Here is a 17,853-nt window from a genome sequence, read left to right on the forward strand (position 1 = left end):
TCATTCTGTATTATGGATAGAGACCCTAACTCTATATTATAAATAGCGACCCTAATTTCGTATTATGAATAGCGACCCTCATGCCGTATTATGAGTAGAGACCCTAACTCTATATTATAAATAGCGACCCTCATTTCGTTTTATAAATAGCGACCCTCATTCCATATAATGAATAGCGACCTTCTACTCCTATTATGAATAGCGACCCTCTACTCCTATTATGCATAGCGACCCACGTTCGTATAATGAATAGCGACTTTCTACTCCTATTATGAATAGCGACCCTAATTTTGTATTATGAATAGCGACCCTAATTTTGTATTATGAATAGCGACCCTCATTCCATATAATGAATAGCGACCTTCTACTCCTATTATGAATAGCGACCCTCTACTCCTATTATGAATAGCGACGTTCATTTGGTATTATGAATAGCGACCCTCATTTCGTATTATGAATAGCGCCCCTCATATCGTATTATGAATAGCGACCCTCATATCGTATTATGAATAGCGAACCTCTTCTCGTATTACGGATAGCGACCCTCTACTCTTAATATGGATAGCGACACTCATTTCTCATTATGAATAGCGAACCTCTAGTTGTATTATGAATAGCGACCCTCATTTCATTTCATGAATAGCGACCCTCTTCTCATATAATGAATAGCGACCCTCATATCGTATTATGAATAGTGAACCTCTACTCCTATTATGAATAGCGAACCTCATTTCGTAATATGAATAGTGACCCTATTATGAATAGCGACCCTCATTTCGTATTATGAACAGCGAACCTTTACTCCTATTATGAATAGCGAACCCCTACTCCTATTTTGACTAGCGACTTTCTACTCCTATAATGAATAGCGACCCTAATTTCGTATTATGAATAGCGACCCTCATTCCATATAATGAATAGCGACCTTCTACTCCTATTATGAATAGCGACCCTCTACTCCTATTATGAATAGCGACGTTCATTTGGTATTATGAATAGCGACGCTCATTTCGTATTATGAATAGCGCCCCTCGTATCGTATTATGAATAGCGACCCTCTCCTCGTTTTATGAATAGCGACCCTCCATCGTATTATGAATAGTGAACCTCTTCTTGTGTTATGAATATCGACCCTCTACTACTTATATGGATAGCGACCCTCTTATATTATGAATAGCGACCCTCATTTCGTACTATAAATATCGACCCTCTACTTCTAATATGGATAGCGACCCTCTTATATTATGAATAGCGAACCCCTACTCCTATTATGAATAGTGAACCTCTACTCCTAGTATGAATAGCGAACCTCATTTCGTATTATGAATAGTGACCCTATTATGAATAGCGACCCTCATTTCGTATTATGAACAGCGAACCTTTACTCCTATTATGAATAGCGACCCTCATATCGTATTATGAATAGCGAACCTCTTCTCGTATTATGAATAGCGACCCTCTACTCTTAATATGGATAGCGACACTCATTTCTCATTATGAATAGCGAACCTCTAGTTGTATTATGAATAGCGACCCTCATTTCATTTCATGAATAGCGACCCTCTTCTCATATAATGAATAGCGACCCTCATATCGTATTATGAATAGTGAACCTCTACTCCTATTATGAATAGCGAACCCCTACTCCTATTTTGACTAGCGAACCTCTACTCCTATTATGAATAGCGACCCTCATTTCGTACTATGAATAGCGAACCTCTACTCCTATTATGAATAGCTAACCTCATTTTGTATTATGAATAGTGACCTTATCATGAATAGCGACCCTCTATTCCTATTATGAATAGCGACTCTCTTCTACTATTATGAATAGCGAACCTCATTTCATATTATGAATAGCAAACCTCTTCTCGTATTATGAATAGCGACCCTCTACTTCTATTATGGATAGCAACCCTTATGAATAATGATCCTTATGAACAGAGACCCTCATTCCGCATTATGAATAGTGACCCTTATTTCGTATTATGAATAACGACCCTCATTCCATGTTATGAATAGCGACCTTCTTCTCCTATTATGAATAGTGACCCTCCACTTCTTTTGAGATTGATTGAGATTGAAAAGGTTTTATTAATTGCACTTCGCAGCCAGATGGCTGAATTATGAACAATTTACATACAAATGTGGTTTGACATTCTCACAAAGTATAATATACAGTATATAACAAAAAATTTAACCAATATGACTAAGGCAATAACAGACAAATTAAGTCAAAGGGCCTCCTATTATGAATGGCGACCCTCATTTGGTATTATGAATAGCGACCCTTATGAATAATGAACCTTATGAATAGAGACCCTCATTCTACATTATGAATAGTGACCCTCATTTCGTATTATGAATAGCGACCCTCTACTCCTATTATGAATAGCGACCCTTATGAATAACGACCCCGATTTTGCATTATGAAAAGCGACCAACTTCTTATATTATGAATACCGACCCTCTTCTCTGATTATGAATAGCGGTCCTTAGGAATAATGACCCTTTTCTCAAATTATGAAAAGCGGTCCTTATGAATAGCGGTCCTTACGAATAACTGACCTTATGAATAGCGGTCCTTATGAATAGCGACATTGACTCATTGTACCATGGACCTTCTACAAAGTAGGTTCATTATTGTACAATATTACACGTTCTCTTAACAACTCCAAATCTCACGGGCATGATAGAATTAGTGTGTCTCTTTTAAAAGAAATAATCCACCCACTTGTTAACCCTCTTAGTCACATTTTCAATAAATTATCACAAGGTGTTTTTCCGGACTTATTCAAAATCAATCCAATTTTCAAAAAAAGACAATCCTCATGAAATTAGGAATTATCACCCCATATCTCTACTCCCAAGTATATCCACAAATTTTGAAAAAATAGTATATAATAGATAGATAATTTATCAACAAACACAATTTGCTAACTTCTAATCAATATGGCTTCAGAAAAAATTACTCAACAAACCTGGCTTTAATCCAAATTTATGATAAAATTACAAACGCCATAGCTAACAAAAAACATGTCATTGGTATATTTTGTGACCTCAGTAAGGCATTCGATACACTTAATCACGATATTTTACTTTCAAAACTTAATTATTATGGTATACGAGGTCAATCACTCCTTTGGTTTAAAGATTATTTAAGAAATCGAAGACAATATGTCACATTTAATGGTTATGACTCTGATTCACTTTTAGTTCAATGTGGTGTCCCTCAAGGCTCGATTCTAGGCCCACTGTTATTTCTGCTATATGTCAATGACATTATTAATACATCCTCCATTTTATCTTTTGTATTATTCGCTGACGACACAAATATCTTTTTTTCTCATAAAAATCTCACTTCCTTAAACAACATATTAAATCATGAAATAAACAAAGTATCACAATGGTTTAAAGCTAACAAACTATCTTTGAACACAAAAAAGACCCACTTCATCTTTTTTAAACACCATTCTCATATTACTGATACTCCAATTCACTTACAGATTGACGGCATGCCATTAGAGCAGAAAACTCACTCTAGATTTTTAGGTGTTATCATAGATCAAACTTTATCTTGGAATGAACATCTGCACCATATCATAGTAAGTATCTCAAAAAGTATTAGAATAATTTCCAAGTTAAGATTTATTTTACCTCATAAAACTTTATTTTTATTGTATAATTCGTTAGTACTCCCATATATAACCTACTGTAACGTTGTTTGGGCTAGTTGTGGTTCTACAAAGCTGACTCCTATTTTTAAACTACAAAAGAGAGCAATTCGTATTTGTACAGGATCGCATTACTTGGCCCACACCGATCCTTTATTTTTTAAACAAAAAGCACTAAAAATTGCCGACTTATATACGATTCAAATAGCTATCATTATGTTTAAGTATATTAATAATCTGCTCCCTTCATCTTTTGATGACATGTTTAAGTTCAATAGCTCTGTCCATACCTACCCAACTCGCATATCCGGAAACTTTCATCTCACAAACCCAAAACTGTTAATTGCCTCTAAATCAATTCGTCATCATGGTCCAGACATCTGGAATAATTTTTCAGACAATATTAAATCTTGTTCGACCATATACTCCTTCAAAGCCACTCTCATTAATATAATTAATATATTCACATAAATATTCACATTTGTCATTCAATATCCTCATTTTACTCAACTGCTACATACAGCACCAGCACCTGCACCTGCAATACACCCACTTGATCAGTAAATATCAATTTCAGTCACGAATCTTTTTATGAGGCCGCCATCGATTTCAAGCCTTACCGCTCACGATGGCGGTCTCCTGCGTTCATTGATTGGATTATATATTATATTATATGTGTTAAATTATATTATATTATATGTGAGAGTATGTATAGGTGTATATGTGTATGTGTATGTATGTATGCATGTGCTATGCATATGTATATATATATATATGTATATGTATGTATATGTGCGTATATATGGATATATATCTATACAAAAAGTTTAAGCTCACTTCCTTATTTTGTATTCATTATGTATCATGACTATATTGTTTATCTTATGAATTGTTTTGTATATTATCTTTGTAAACACATTTTATATTACGTATTGTATTATTTTGAACGCAGAAATAAAAGCAAACAAACAAACAAACATAAATTCGTGCGAATGCATGGAGACGAGCTGCTGTTTATACTGAGGCTTCATTGTTGGTGCATCGTCGTTGCACCCGTAGAATCTCCGAGAGAATAGGGGATATTTCTTGATACGGTTTGCTGTGTGCAGACTTGTTCATACATTAATGGTATTTCTACCAAGTCTAGTGTCAGCGAATTATGGCCTTCTGCACATGGAAACTGACGGCCTTCTCATTATAAATATTTATGTCCCCCCCCCCCCTCCAGCTATACAGATCCCAGATACTCTACCTGACTGATTCCATTGAAATTGTGACGACATAATAACTTGAATTACTATTCCTAATGATTAACGCACTGAGAGACAGACAGCTGGCTTCATGTGATTGGTTCATTCCTATGAAGGATTGGTATTACTCAAACCAGGAACTAACTTGTTCGTTATTTCACAGTGAGACTTCTATCAACAACGACACGATTTTTCTCTTCAGCTTCTTGAAATCGACGTTTTCAGCTCTGTTCGAACCTTTTTTTGGATGACACCTAGCTTCAAATAATTGAATTTTACAGAGATTGGGTAAGATTTTCTTTCAAAGTTATCATAAACCATTAATAAATGTAGCCCACTGATCGATATTATAGTGTAATAATCATAAAGGAATGTCTACCATTGTACCATGACTGTATATTTATAAATATTTAAAATATTTCAAAGATGTTTTATTGATATTGTCTTTTCAGGTCAAAATACATATCCCATAGAAGGATGCAATAAATCTTTTGCATAATTGATCCATATATATATATATATATATATTGGATAAGGCAGACTAAGATAAGGAATAGACTAATTCTAAGTATATATATATATGTATATAATATATATTTCAACAGCTTGAACCATCCGTCTTTTAAGTACAGCAGATTATAAGGTCAATGGTATTACAATGAAGTGTAAAAGTAATCAAAAAACTAAAATATTAGTACACAATTCCATTTTCTATGATGCAATATATAATTCGCCTCTTCGATTTGCAATATATTATTCTTCTTTATACAAAATAAAAAAGCATCCTTTTTAAACGATCAGTGCTTGGTCTGTGTTTCTTGATCATGCACAATAAATACATCGTATCGCTAATAGATAAATATAATTTGATATTATATTTTGTAGCTGCTTCTCAAAGTATCATACGATTAGTGTTTTTTCATCCAGAAAAGATAATTCAAACTTGGACAACGAAAACTTGGTATCATTCTAAAACGTCTCTAAAGTTTCTGAATGTTTACAGCCAAACCTACATCCTAAAAGAGTCTCAATATGCATGTTTGAATAACTTGTAATATAAAACAGAATATTATGTTGAACTTTAAACTTGAAGTATAATCGTTTTGATCATAATTTCTCGCACGTTTCAGAATTCAGTACCTCTCAAATAATACTTATTTCTTAAACGAATAGAGATCAGAGATTGATCTCTGTTTATTTGACAACGTTTACATAAGATTGTTTATTTATTATCACCTTAAGATGTCTTAACTCATTTGGCATAACTCTATCTTTATTAATTGCCTCTATTTCATCTGTGTGAACCTGACTAAGTTTGTGATCACTGCCCTTCTTTATGCACGAAGCCACTAACTGTAGTAATAAATAGCCATTCACAATGCTTTAATGTTGAATTGATTGTTCAACAAGTCGTATATTTTCGTTGCACCACCTGGCAACATAATATGGTGTATAGTTACAGTTCCCTTTTCAAACAAATTTTTACGAAAACCATTTTATTGTCAATCTGTATCTCAAAATTGTTCCATATCACCTTCAGGATCACAACATATAAAGGTTTGAATCTCGAATTGAAAAAAAAACTTGCCTCTTTTTGCATGGTCGCGCAATGCACGTAGACTGCATAGAGATGGCATTGCGTGCAATCTCTATGGGAAGAATTTTAGCATTCAACATCGGGTGCGCGATCAGACACCGTAGACTACTAGATCTATTTTCGTCTACGTCTATGCTGGTACTCGTCAAAAGCATTTTCAGCAACTAAACGAACATGTTTATGGATAATTTCACGTACCCTTTTGTTGTTCTTGCTGTCAGCGAGTCTTGCATTTGATAAGTTGAAATCTTGGGAGAGTATCTTCAGCCATTTTTGTCTTGTTTGGAATTGTCTTGTCTTGTATGAAAATACCGACCAATTCTTCGCACACGTATGGTACCCTCAATCGCTCAAACCATTTTTTAACATGTATACCTATGGGTGTTTCTTCAAGACTGAACTATTTTCCCGGTAACCATGGTAACTGGGATTTTAAAACTATTTTTTTAGAACTATTACATGGGTGTGGAATTTTACCGGGAATATTACAGGAATAGTTAAAGTTTATGAATGTAATTTCGACCAATCAGATGGCTGGATTTCTTAAGTGAGGTATATAATATAGTATTAATGACTGCTTTGAGAGAAATAGTTGTTTTTATACACTCAAGGGAAGGATAGAATTGTGCTATTGCCCGAGGGAAGGATAGAATTGTGCTATTGCCCGAGGCGTGCCGAGGGCAATAGCCCAATTGTAACCCTCCCGAGAGCGTATAAAAACAACTATTTCTCGAATATTAAAGCAGTCATTAATACTTTTATATGCCGAAAAAAAAAGTCAACTTATGACACCACCTTGGCCTTATCTAGTTTATCTGCACGGTTGTTTTTTATGAGTGTATCTTTGAGAGGAGACTAAAACATTATTTTTTTATTTTTTTTTAGGCGAAGATGGGATTTGATCTCTTGCGCACCAACGATGATGTGACTAAAGTCACCGCCTTACACCGCTCGGCAATCGCGAACTATTACCATTTCTAGTAGTTTTCTCTTATTTATTGATTAAAATGGATTGAAAACGGCTTCGTGCGCTGATACTTCGCGGCAGCTCCATTAAACGGGCCCTTCTTTTACTTTTTCAATGCATTGGCACGAACTTAGATCAAGATCTATCGGCAGATGTTGTTGTTGGAAGTTTATTTTCGTCTTCATGTCAATAATGCAAGATAAAATTGTCGGTAAGATCGATCGAGATTCAATTGTATTGAAATTACCGACCAATTCATCGCACACGTACGGTATCCTCGATCGCTCAGACCATTTTTTAACATGTCAACCTATGGGTATTTCACCAAGACTGAACTATTTTCCCGGTAACCATGGTTACTGGGATTTTAGAACTATTTGTTAGAACTATTACATGGGTTTGGAATGTTACCGGGAATTTTACAGGAATAGTTTATGTTTATGAATGCAATTTCGACCAATCAGATGGCTGGATTTCTTAAGTGAGGTATATAATTGAAAATATTAAACCTTGTTTGATTGCTACCAATCTTCATTCTTAAACTCCAAGTTAACTGTTTTGCCGAGATTACGGATTTGACATCTACCCTTTTGTGACCTCCTTTCTCAACTTGTTGTGTAATGACATTCCGTCTAACTTTGTCCTTCCCTTTCCATAGAAATGCGTATATAAAATATAGTTTCGATTCTTTCACAACGCAGCTGGGTACAAGAATTGATGAGAATAGGTAAATGAACTGTGATATATCAAACACATTGATGATATGTAATAGTATATCCATCACTTTTTGTTCCTGATAATCTTTAGGATTGTACCCAACATAATGTTCCTGAGATTATGAAATTATCAACTAGGCGATGCTTTCCAATCTTCTATATTTCTGTTTTTATTCTTTGTGCGATGTCAGACTAGAACATCTATATTTAGCACATCGAATAATACTTCAACTGAATTATAATCTAAACAAAATGCACGCAAATCATTTGCATTTAATGATAGTTTTGTTCACTTGAGCCAAATTAATTCCTCTAATTTCTGCCGTATTCTTTAGACGAGAAGCTCACATTTCAATTGCAATCAGAAAAGGGTACGGGGATAAAGGGACACCTTGTCTTATTCCTATCTGCCATTATTTAGTACAAATTCCTTTCAGTGTTACAATAGAGTGTTTGAACCCATCCTATAAATGTTAGACCTAAGCCTACGGACTCCAGTGCTTTACAAATAAATTCATGGTCTATTGATTCGAAGGCTTTTCTAAAATCAATTCATCGGAAACAAGAAATTATATAACAGTGTCGTGGTCGAGTGGATACGTATGCGAACTGTGGATCACACGGTCCGCGGTTCGAGTCCCTCCGCGGTACTAATGTCCTTTGGCAAGACATTGATCTACATTCAACGCACTCAAACCATGCTATGTAAATGGGTACCTGGAAGGAATTAATTCCTTGAAATATTAGAGCGCCTTCATGGCAACCATGCTAAAGCCATGGTATTTATCGGGAGCGCCATGAGTGTCAAGTCTGACATATATGAGCGTTATATACAAGAACCCAATATTAATATTATTATCATCCTTGTTTTCAGTTTTTAAGTAATAAGACATATCCTGTACTTTTCTTATAGCTCTTATTGCTTTGTACTATAACAAAATCTGAAATTTATATTCTCCCCAATATAGAGAAAATGTTCAATCATGCATTCACCCTAAATTCACCCCTTTTTGAAACAAATATTTTATATCATAAATAACAAACAAAATGAAAGTTTACAATATATCAGTAGAGAGCAAATTTTAAAAGCCGCTCCCAAAATAGTGCACAGTGATGTGTTTCACTGTGTTTCAACTTGAGCAATTCATAAGTTCTTATTTTTAATTTGATATTGCTCAAACGTTCAATACTTTGTTTTTCTCATTTTTGTGCTTTCAATAAAATCAGCTAATTTTTAGGGTGGACTTACCCTGTGAAACTAATACAGGTGTCAAGAACAGAGTGGACTTCCCCTTTGCAAACATAGAAAGTAATTGTCATGTAACATTATATTTATAAAGGATAGGTCATATAAAGGAATCTGGGGTTGCATAAAATATCATGTACATCATTTATATTTATTTGTTTTTTTAAATGAATATATTAATTTTATATATATATATGTATACGTATGAATATACACTGCAAGTGAATTTGACGAAACAAATCAATTCATATGTATATATATTTATATACACTGTTTGTGTGTGCTGCTATTATCAATAATTCATTGCAATTTGCCCCGACCCCCAATATCATCATATCCTCTATGTGGGCATGCCTTGAACCATAATGCACGACCCTACAGAGGAAAGTTTCCTGTTGGGGACCGGGGGGATTGCATTGAATTATTGATAATTTATTGCATTTTCTTTATTTTTTTTATTGTATTTGTGGGGGTGGCGACGTACCCTAGCCTCCGCTGCGTACAGTCATGATACATTGGTTAAGCAATGGCCTCGTTAATGTGAGGCCCCAGAATAAAAACCGTGTCGATAAGCTAAATTAGCGCCCCAGGCACCCAGTGAAAACGAATTCGTTTGATAAAATTATGGAAATGCAAGCACGACTTTAAACACTCAGAACTGTGTCATTCCTTGCTCATTTTTCTGATTGAGGTGTCATATGAAAGGGCAGAACCTCAACTTTCTAGAAATGTGATTTTCTCTTTGGAATTCAGATACCGTCCGCCAAATGACTCTTTTGTTTCCTCTCTTCAAATTTATTTTAATCACTCATGCGTGAAATATGCATCATAGGAGTTGCATCAAATGAAAGAGGAGGAACTAAGCTTTCTAATTATGTGTCATTTAGTAATTATAAATGTGACTATACGTTATGATAAAACAACGATGATTCTCGATTTCGTTTTTTCTGGGACGCACTGTATATAATATATATATATATATATATATATATATATGAATTGATTTTTTTTTTATCGCCAAATTCACTTGCAAGGGCTCTAACTTTTGGTTCAATGTTGAGCATGTTTATTTGCTATACTCTGTTTTTATTGTGATATTATGAATTTTTAAATTCGATGAGAATTAATTTTTTTCACATTTCCTTTAAAGAAAAGAGGGAATATACATTTATCTTAAATCTTCTCCTTTAAAATTTTAGTCTAACAACAATTCACATGTGCCTTTTGCATAATTCTTTCTCCAACCATTAGATATCAGATTGCTGGTAGTTCAACAGCAGTGCAACATGGCCCAAGAAATAAGACAGCCACACCCAGGCGTTGTATCAATACCAGGTAAACCAACGACAGTCTTGCCTGAAGTTGGAACTGTTCCTCCTGACAATCTTGATTCAAATGTCATTTCAAAGGTAAGAAGCATGAAGCCCTGAAACAATATCCACAATGTGGTAGCATACCTTTGTTTCGAAGGGGTAAATGCATTTTTATATTTTGAAATTCAAACAGGGAGAAGGCTGGGCTGATTTGTGCATGTACTAGTAAAATGTATCAAATTTGCCCCCAAATCACTGAAGAAAGTATGTGGAATAGCAAACTGAGCAAAAAGACTTGTTAGAATCAAGTCTTATCCCGAGAGAAAAATGTTTGATTAGTTGATTGATTGATACGCCATTTGCAGACCGTAAACTTGGAGTGTCATTTCACTATAGTAATTGTTGTTCACCCCTATTTCATAAGCATGCAACATCCTGTTGTTCTTTTTTCATACTGTTTTTATAACGATGTCCTTTGTCAATGTTAAGTAAAAATACCCGTGTGTCTGCTGTAAAAAAAAAAAAAAAAAAAAACGTCAAAAAGAATCAAAAAGGTCTCCATTGTATTGTATGTACAGACTGGTTGCACATTAGCTATGTTGGAATAACCCCTCAAGTTTATCAACCTCTTTTGAGAATTGGCATTGTCCAAAATGCTTATTTCAAGAGCTGCCTTTTTCTAATGTGGAACTACTACCTTCGAAATCATTAATAACTACGATCAATCCAGAGTTCAATAATTTACCAAGTGATATAAATCAGGGTAATCTAAAATAAGAAGAACTTCATTGCAGGGGTTTAAAGTTATGCCAGCTGAATTTAAACAGCCTCATTGGGCATTTAGATGAATTAAAGTCACTGTTATTCTATAATAGTATTGATATATTTGCTATGAATGAGACCAAGATTAACAACTCTGTAAGTGAACACGAGATAGCAATCGAAAATTATGTCACGATTCGAAAAGACCGGAATCGTCAAGGTGGTGGTGCCGCCCTCTATGTTCATAAATCCTTAAAAGTGGAGATCTTACATCATGAATCTCTCAACGATTTAGAAATCGTCGCTGTTGTTATTCATTCAAAGATTTTGTAAACCGCTCTTAGTTACTACATGGTATAGACCACCGAGTTCTACTGTTTATGTACTCAAGGCGTTTTAAATAAATGAGACTGAACCAACGAGAGTAACTAACCAGTCCGCAACTCTAGTAGAACACATGTTAAGCAATTGTTCACATAGAGTTAAATCACACGGTGTCACTCATAATGGATTAAGCGATCATTCCATCAGCTTTCTGGTTCTTAAATCTGAATCGTCTTCTTTCTCACGTACAGTTTAATTTAGAAATTGCAAAGACTTTGATATCGACAATTGAAATCAGACCTTAAAAATCAACCTTTGGAAATGATTAAAGACATCGAAAATATTGATGATGCTGTTAGAAAATGGGAAAAACTTGTATTCGATGTAGTTGATAAACATATGCCTATCCGAACGAAAAGGTCAAAACAACGTAATACTCCTTGGATTAATTCGAACATATTTAAGCTGATGAAAGATGGAGACAAAATGAAGCATAAAGCTTTCAGGACTAAGAGTGGTGATATGATGTCACAATACAGAAAGCTTCGTAATAAAGTTACATTTGACATTCGAAAGGCGAAATGCAAATATTTTACTGATAAATTTTCAAATGTGAATACTGTTAAAAAATGTGATTCTACAATTGGTGATACGAATGAAAGTGTTAAAGTAGCGGAAGATTTTAACTCGTACTCTGCAAGTATTGGCACAACTTCAGCCGAACATATTCCACCAGTTCACTTTTCACATGAAAATAACGCAACCCTGGATAGCACTTTTAGCTTTATGTCCATAACTGAAACTGACACGCTGAACTTAATACAAAAATTGAAAAATAAAAAATCGATTGGTCTTGATAGAATATCAGCATTAATCTTGAAATTAAGCGCCATTGAAATTGGTCCCACCCTCATTTACTTATTCAACAAATCAATGAAAACTGGAAAATTCCCGAATCCTTGGAAAACGGCTAAGATTGTGCCTATACATAAAAATGGTGATACATCCTCCCCTGGTAATTTCAGGCCAATTTCGATATTGCCCTGTGTGTCTAAAATGTTAGAACGAGTTGTACAACACCAGTTATTAGATTACTTACATAGAAATCCTTATGAAGAAAATGCGTAACATTGGTATAAAAAATATGTCTAGTGACTGGTTTTATAGCTATCTAAGTGGAAGAACATGTAAAACCCTTGTAAATCATTCTCTTTTATCTTCCAAATTCATATCATGCGGGGTCCCGCAAGGGTCGCTTTTAGGGCTCCTCTTATTTATTATCTTGCTAAATATATCAAATCAAGCAGTCTAAAGTTATATGCAGACGACACAGTGATATATTCCTCCGATACCTCAGTACGCAAAATTGAGTCAACTCTGGACAGTGACCTACTTCTTCTACACCAGTGGATGAAGGAAAATAGATTAAGTGTACATTTTGAAAAAACAGTTTGTATGCTAATTGGTAGTCGATACATGCTTTCAAAAGAAAATAACTTAAATGTCACTCTCTGTAAGACCAAAATTCAACAAGTAAAAAATGTCAAGTACTTAGGTGTCATTTGTGCTTCAAGTAAGTTCCTCTTTTCTCGTGCTATTTCCATTATATTTATCGTTTCATTGCATATTTGTTGTGATATAATTATTTTTGTATTATGTTTTGCATGAGAAATAAAAATCATTTGAATCAAATGGAACATTCACACTGATAATATGGTGAAAAAATAGGACAAATGGTAAGCTTTCTTGGTAGACTAAGAAGCACCTTGAATGAATCTATATTAAAACTAGTATATAATGCAGTTGTTCTTCCCCACTTCGACTACGGAGATGTTGTATATGGTTCAGCCTGTAAATATTGAACTGAAAGATTACAAAAGCTCTAAAATCGTGCTGGGCGTTTGATTCTACATATCAATCGTGACTCTCATGTACTCAATTCAGAAATTCACAATGCCCTTAAAGGTACTATGTCCCTTGCGCAGGCCAAACAAATGAAAAGGTTAAATTCCAACGGCATTTGAAAGGCAATACTAATTTACAACTTCCCTAAAAAAAGGGGGGGGGGTTGAAAATATATATGTATATATATATATATGTATATTTTGTTATCTGTATTATTTCTGCATGTGAAATGTGAAATCAATAAACTCAACTCAACTCAACTCAAAATGTCTTTAAGTGGGAAAATAACGACTATTAGTTGTCAAATTGACTTAGGAGCTATAGAGCCAGTAAGTAATAGTCTGTTTTTCAGACCAGTGTACCGAATGGTCGTACATCTTATGCTACGCAAAGATTCAATCAGTTTAATTTTGGCCATTACAAGAAGTTGGTTATTAATGTTGACAAATGCTCATGTACCCTTTACAGCTCATTTTATGTATGTTATTACCAAAGATGAAAAAGGCCAGTTAGTCACTCATTAGTGTCTGACAGTGAAGTCTAGCAAGTAAACGGGTTTCCTTGCATAATTTGAATATTAGGACATTGCTAATGTTTGAATTTCACAGATAGGACATACATGACATATTCATAATTCCTGCAAAGTTCTACAGAATTTGATGTTGGCTGCAAAAGGGACAAAGTATCTTTAACTGGGAATCGTTACACGACAGGAGAAATCAGCATTTGCTAACCTATATGTTTAAATCACTTAATGAGATGACCCCTGTTTACATTTCAGACCTTTTTAGTATATCTGTGCACGAATACCACTTACGCTTTGGCGGAAGACTATATACGCCTGAGCCTAATACTGAATTTTTGAAAAGAACTTTTAAGTATAGAGGAGCTATTGCTTATGATAATCTCCCTGTAATTGTAAGAAATGCCTCAACTCTGAATAGTTTTAAGCACGAATTAACGTTGGTCCACTCACATGCTCAATCCCCCAGACCTTGATAATAACTTGACCTTTTCAGACTCGGGATATTGTATGCTCTGTATCAGGACGAGGGGGGGGGGGGGACTTTCGCAGTCCTTTCACACAACTACTAGAGTTTAAGCATCTATAATTGTGTATTGTAACTTCATTAAATCCTTTAATTTAGTAAATAATCACATGTTATGTTTTATATCCATTTATGTATATGATTTCTGGACCCCATGGAAGACCAGCAGTGTCGTGCCTGGCACAGCTGAATATGGGCTATCCAGCCGTTTTATTGACGTTATGTATATACTTGTATTATATGTTTGTTTTTAAAACGGAAAATAAATACTATACTATATACAACAAATATGTAAATCTTTTGTAAAATGTGAGGAAAATCAATAAATCAGTTCTTACCGATAAATTCCCAGATAAAGTGAATGTCACTGTCATACATGTGGATTTTTTTGTTGTTGCATTGTTCAGCAGAGCACTCCTCTCTAAACTTTACAAATGAATCATACATTGCCTATATCCCTGGTTGCTGTGAAAAAGAAAAAGAAAAAGAAGAAAAAAACAGACACAACAAACACAAGAAAACAACAACAACACTCACAAAAAACAGTGCCATGCAAACCAGTGATTTAAAAAATGTATATTATTATGTCATGTGAAATTGTTTTTCTCTCTCTCTCTCTTTTTCTCCCCATCCCCTACCCCTTCTCTTTCTCTCTCTCTCTCTCTCTCTCTCTCTTTCTCTTTCTATTGACAGACCCCCTTAGTGGTCGGAAAACCAGATTTCGAATCCTGGCTGAGTGGAGCAGCATTACCAACAAGGGGAGAAGAAACTGTAATTGTGGCAACAACTCCAATCACCAAAGGATAATCAGGGGAACGTTAACAAAATATAGCTCGGAAAACAATTGAACAGCTGTGAATTCTACCATTTTGGGGATATTATTACATTTTTGCTAAATTTGAATAAATGAAAATTAGGTTTTATATGAGGGGAAAATACATTTTGGTAAATGAATGAATATATTTAGCACCTGGTATTTTATGTAATGTCAAGGCCTGCTGTGTATACACTCATTATTTCTCTGTTTTCGGCATGCACAGTATATCGAAGTATGAATGTTCTTTTTTGGGTACATTCTATCCGTTTTGATCCTGATTAAAAGTTAAATAGTTACACCATTTTATTTAATGTTTTGTCACAAATGCTTTTTTTATTTACAACACTAATTACTGCTAATAACAGTGAATGGATATTATAAACTCATAAATCTCAAATACAAGCTCATTTAATATGCAGATTACGACAAAAAAAGTCTCCAACTATTAACTACGTGTTATCGAGTCTACAGATTAAACTGCTGAGGAAATAATATGAGCATAAACATTGGGCTTGCTCTCATATTAACAATTTTGTACTTGAATTTAGCCTATGAGTATTTATTTCATAACCAACGCAGACATTTGTACCTAACGATCACATACAAAGATACATCACACAAAAAATATTTAATGGCCCATGCAAGACGATGGATTTTTCACAGCAGGTCATAACATATAAACATAACACATTCAGTTTTACATAATTGTTGTTGTTGTACATTGTGCAATTGCAAACCGTAGTGATTTCAAGTATCAATAGAAATTGTTGACAGTTGGTCACACCAGCAGTCCTGTAAAGAGTGTCCCAAATAGGCCAATCGAATTGGTTCGCTGCTGCTATGATGATGTTAATAGGTACCACTAATGTATTAACAATCCAAAGTAACAAAACTTTTCTAAGACATGTAATTTAAGATATTCGTGGAACATACAATGTAATAGATTCGATACACAGATCAAATGAGATAATATTACTGAAATAATAAAACGTTGTTTCTTCAGGATAGAAGAATCATTAATTTTAATTAGTGAAAATAAATGAGATATAAGCGCTTAAAAAAAAACTACACATAAAATGTATGTTTTTAAAGAGAATGTACGTTGTACATAACGTAAAAGCATGGCATAGTTTAATCTCCTAATCGTTGGAAATGACATTGTTTGAAGTGTTTCTTTTTGTATTCCCATCATTGCATACTTCTACATCTTTATTTCGTTTTTACTTTGTAGAATATAACGTTGACCCAAAATAAGAGTGAATTTATAGACCTGGATTTGATTTGTGTTATTGTATACATATACCCTGTAGGATAAAATGCAAGCTGACCCAATTCAATTAAATTTTGCACATACTTGATACTTGGGTAGAGGGTACGAGGATGACATGAGATATGGTATGGTAGAAACTATGATATAAAACAAAAAGATCTATAACGTTTCTTCATGTACCAGAAACTATTATAAAGACATTTTCTTTAACGTGTATATGTAACAGTTTATATTTTGAGGGAGAAAATAAATCGCTTAATTTGAACACTGTTGAATTCAAAGCAAGAATGTTGTAAATCTTAATGTCAGAACATGTATCTACTTTCAAAGTACTACTGATGATGATGACGATGATGATTATGATGATGATGATGATGATGATGATGATGATGATGTAATACCAAGCTCCTCCTACCTCCTTAGTAATACTCATTCGTAATTAATATCCATTTTACCGATGATAGAATACAGAACAAATAGTTGCCAGTAATTCTGATAATGTTGGTGAATGATGAAGCTAGTGATGATGTTGGTGACGATGATAAGGATGACGATGATGATGATGGTGATGATGTTCGTAATGATGATGAAGATGGTGATGGTGATGATGATGATGATAATGATGATGACGGTGATGCGATGGTGATGAAGAAACAAATGATGATGGTGATGCTGATGGTTGTGGTGGTGACGATGATGATAATGATGATAATGATACGACGGTGATGTGATGGTGATGAAGAAGCAGATGATGGTGGTGATGATGATGATGATGATGGGGATGATGATGATGATAATGATGGTGATGATGATCATGATAATAATGATGATGATAATGATGATGATAGTGATGCGATGGTGATGATGATGATGATGATTATGATGATGATGATGATGGTGATGATGATGATGATGATGATGCGATGGTGATGATGATGATGAGGATGATGATGATGGTGATGA

At 34.4% G+C, this 17,853-nt stretch overlaps 1 long non-coding RNA gene across 1 annotated transcript; it reads left to right on the forward strand.

Moving 5' to 3' along the window:
- The first annotated feature begins 5,116 nt into the window (after positions 1-5,116).
- LOC115925929 lies at positions 5,117-17,071 on the forward strand. Its single transcript, XR_004064865.1, has 3 exons — positions 5,117-5,212; positions 10,702-10,859; positions 15,497-17,071. It is a non-coding gene; the product is annotated as an uncharacterized LOC115925929 (long non-coding RNA).
- The last annotated feature ends 782 nt before the right edge of the window (positions 17,072-17,853 follow it).

The sequence above is a fragment of the Strongylocentrotus purpuratus genome, unplaced genomic scaffold (genome assembly GCF_000002235.5).
Source record: "Strongylocentrotus purpuratus isolate Spur 01 unplaced genomic scaffold, Spur_5.0 spur5_scaffold_19, whole genome shotgun sequence".
Classification (NCBI taxonomy): domain Eukaryota; kingdom Metazoa; phylum Echinodermata; class Echinoidea; order Camarodonta; family Strongylocentrotidae; genus Strongylocentrotus; species Strongylocentrotus purpuratus.